This window comes from Schistocerca cancellata, chromosome 5 (genome assembly GCF_023864275.1).
Source record: "Schistocerca cancellata isolate TAMUIC-IGC-003103 chromosome 5, iqSchCanc2.1, whole genome shotgun sequence".
NCBI classification, from domain to species: domain Eukaryota; kingdom Metazoa; phylum Arthropoda; class Insecta; order Orthoptera; family Acrididae; genus Schistocerca; species Schistocerca cancellata.
This window is the reverse complement of record NC_064630.1, coordinates 726,909,905-726,913,748: the sequence shown is the minus strand read 5'-3', so window position 1 is coordinate 726,913,748 and position 3,844 is coordinate 726,909,905. Positions and strand designations below refer to the sequence as shown.

Below are 3,844 nucleotides of genomic sequence, written 5' to 3'. Positions count from 1 at the left end.
AAGGCAATTACCGTAGATCGGTGGCAGAATCATGGTGTCAGCGCTATTTACCGTTCGCTATTTCTTCGTGGTATGAAAGACATTCACAGATACTGTGTCTGTTTGCACAAAAAGAGGCAATCTAGTTACAAATCACCACAAGTTTTTAAAGATGAATGTGAATGACAGAAGAGATGTACGAGAACTCTCAGTGTATATTGTGCAGTCACATAAACGGCTAGAAGCGTAAATTTGCTACGAAACGATATTACAACACCAACGAAAAATAATTAAAAGATTTTGTTTACGACGAAAGAGCAAAAAATTACGATTGACAATCGGGATCAACAGTTCTGTATATCAAGAAGCCACTTGTGTTACGTATGCGGGCTTGCAGCTCGTGAAGAAATTAGTAGTCGGAATAGCAAAATTTCTGCAGTCACACACATTATTCCACTGACTTTAGCAATGGTTTTCGGTGGAAATAAACGAAGAGTGGATCGATGGATGGAGAGCGTTGTATGGGCGCACGAAGGCAAGGTCTTCAGCGCCCGCTCAGACCGTTGCTTATGTCAAGGGGTATGGTTGGAACGATTTATAGATTTAAAACTCACTATTGTTGAATTTATGAAGAAAAGAGAAGAGCAGGAACGTAAATTAGAACATCTGGAATGGATTTCAGACCTCGCATTTTAAGTGGACTTGACTGCACACTGTCCACAATAAGACACAACAAGATGAGAAAAAAACTTCCTCCTTATTTGATAGGGATGCAGAAAGAGAAAATCGCATTATAGAAGGGACACAATCTGAAAAATGATTCAAATGACTCTGAGCACTATGGGACTTAACATTGGTGGTCATCAGTCCCCTAGAACTTAGAACTACTTAAACCTAACTAACCTAAGGACATCACACACATCCATGCCCGAGGCAGGATTCGAACCTGCGACCGTAGCAGTCGCGCGGTTCCGGACTGAGCGCCTAGACCACCGCGGCCGGCGGACACAATCTGATAAACACGGTACAGTTTCCTAAGCTCAGTGCCGTTAAAGAAACGCGAAGTTTGAAGAGGCAATTGTGGCCTTGAAAGAAATACAACGATAGTTTCTTAAACTGTCTTCAAGACCGTTTAGCATCTCAACTGAAAGTGCCCCTGTACAATTGCAAATGTAACTGATAAACGTGCAAGATAGTTCCTGTTTTATCGACAGTTCTTTTTATGTAAAAATAGTCCAGCACGTCTACATTGCTTTCTCCAGGTACTTCTACTTCCATAATGAGGTTGCAAAGGTGCTACAATTTTCGATCGATGTAATTGTGTGAAAGAACGATTATGAAACTAAATAAGTTACAATAATGCGGCAACCCGAGTGTGAAAATCTGTGAAATTGCGTCTGCATGTACCAGATAAAAATTGTATCTTCAACGCTCCAGTTATAATTAAATAATACTGAAAATTGGTTTTGTTTCTGTTCTGTGCTGTTGAGAAATGTGACATTTAAAACCAAGTCATACGCAGTGCCACTGCACTGTCATTTAAATGCGGAATGTTCGCAGTTCCCGCCTCTCCCCTGTACTTGCGTTTAGGCAACGTGGCATGTTGTTGTTGTGGTCTTCAGTCCCGAGACTGGTTTCATACAGCTCTCCATGCTACTCTATCCTGTGCAAGCTTCTTCATCTCCCAGTACCTACTGGAACCTACATCCTTCTGAATCTGCTTAGTATATTCATCTCTTGGTCTCCCCCCTACGATTTTTACCCTCCACGCTGCCCTCCAATACTAAATTGGTGATCCCTTGATGCCTCAGAACATGTCCTACCAACAGATCCCTTCTTCTGGTCAAGTTGTGCCACAAACTTCTCTTCTCCCCAATCCTATTCAATGCTTCCTCATTAGTTATGTGATCTACCCATCTAATCTTCAGCATTCGTCTGTAGCACCACATTTCGAAAGCTTCTGTTCTCTTCTTGTCCAAACTATTTACCGTCCATGTTTCACTTCCATACATGGCTACACTCCATACAAATACTTTCAGAAATGACTTCCTGACACTTAAATCTTCACTCGATGTTAACAAATTTCTCTTCTTGAGAAACGCTTTCCTTGCCATTGCCAGTCTACATTTTATATCCTCCCTACTTCGACCATCATCAGTTATTTTGCTCCCCAAATAGCAAAACTCCTTGACTACTTTAAGTGTCTCATTTCCTAATCTAATACCCTCAACATCACCCGACTTAATTCGACTACATTCCATTATCCTCGTTTTTCTTTTGTTGATGCTCGTCTTATATCCTCCCTTCAAGACACCATCCATTCCGTTCAACTGCTCTTCCAAGTCCTTTGCTGTCTCTGACAGAATTACAATGTCATCGGCAAACCTCAAAGATTTTATTTCTTCTCCATGGACTTTAATACCTACACCGAATTTTTCTTTTGTTTCCTTTACTGCTTGCTCAATATACAGATTGAATAACATCGGGGATAGGCTACAACCCTGTCTCACTCCCTTCCCAACCACTGCTTCCCTTTCATGCCCCTCGACTCTTATAACTGCCATCTGGTTTCTGTACAAATTGTAAATAGCCTTTCGCTCCCTGTATTTTACCCCTGCCACCTTTAGAATTTGAAAGAGAGTATTCCAGTCAACGTGGCATGGCGGTGGTAAAAGTGTGCAGTGAGACTGATCAGTATGGCACTCGTGCAAAGGCGCGGCTCGCGAGCCGATTTCTCGACTGCTCCTGCTGTCCACAGTTGTCGGAAACACAGTAAACAAGGTTTTCCGGAAGGTACCATCTCCCTGAAGGCAAGTTATGGTGGGATATTGAAATGTAATTTTTCTTTGCGTGTTTATTTGTGTATGTATACGTTTATTTAATGTTATTTACCTAACGTTAAATAAGAAAATAATAGTGTGTGAAATTTGACCATATAAATTGTCTTGCAAAAAAAGTGAAGCAACCTCAAATATTGGTCAGATGTCAATCAGATGTCAAAGTAACTTCTTAGATGTTCCCGCCATTGGCAGGTGTATGAGTGATTAGAGCTACAATTCTCTGTAACATGTAGAATGGCCACCAGAGAACTCCGTCCGAACAGGCCTTGGAAGGCCCAACTGTACTGATCGACCGCCGTGTCATCCTCAGCCCACAGCCGTCACTGGATGCGGATATGGAGGGGCGTGTGGTCAGCACAACGCTCTATCGGCCGTATGCCAGTTTATGAGACCGGAGCCGCTACTTCTCAATCAAGTAGCTCCTCAGTTTGCCTCACAAGGGCTGAGTGCACCCCGCATGCCAACAGCACCCGCCAGACCGGATGGTCACCCATCCAAGTGCTAGCCCAGCCCGACAGCGCTTAACTTCGGTGATCTGACGGGAACCGGAGTGACTACTGCGGCAAGGCCGTTGGCACGGCCACCAAAGAGCATTACTATTTTTTACCAGACTTGGTAGGACATGTAAGGGATGTGTACAGTGTCAGATGTTGAGTGATCACTATCAGAGACACAGCGATGTCACATACTCGTGTGAGACACGGTTCTCGTCTCTTGACACAGTGAGAATCTGGTCGAGTCGTGCCGTATCTAGATTTGTGTGGCTTTAGAACGTGACAGTGGTGCGACATTGGAGTGCAAGGAAATTTGAGGGAAGGCGTACTCATCTTCAAGGTTCCAGTTGACCACACGTGACTACCACAACGGATGATCCCTGAACAGCACACCAAGCACACTGTAATCCCTTCACATCGACGCCTGTCATCTGAGAACAAGTAAAGGCTTCCTGCAGAATTCTGTGCCATCCTCCACCACTGGTCTGGGACTAGCAGCAGCTGAACAATGGAATTAGCATCCCATGCACT

General features: G+C 43.7%; 1 pseudogene; it reads right to left on the bottom strand.

Annotated features, from left to right (window-relative positions):
* Nucleotides 1-3,277: 3,277 nt before the first annotated feature.
* LOC126189139 (5S ribosomal RNA) lies at nucleotides 3,278-3,395 on the bottom strand (annotated as a pseudogene).
* Between the last annotated feature and the right edge of the window lie 449 nt (nucleotides 3,396-3,844).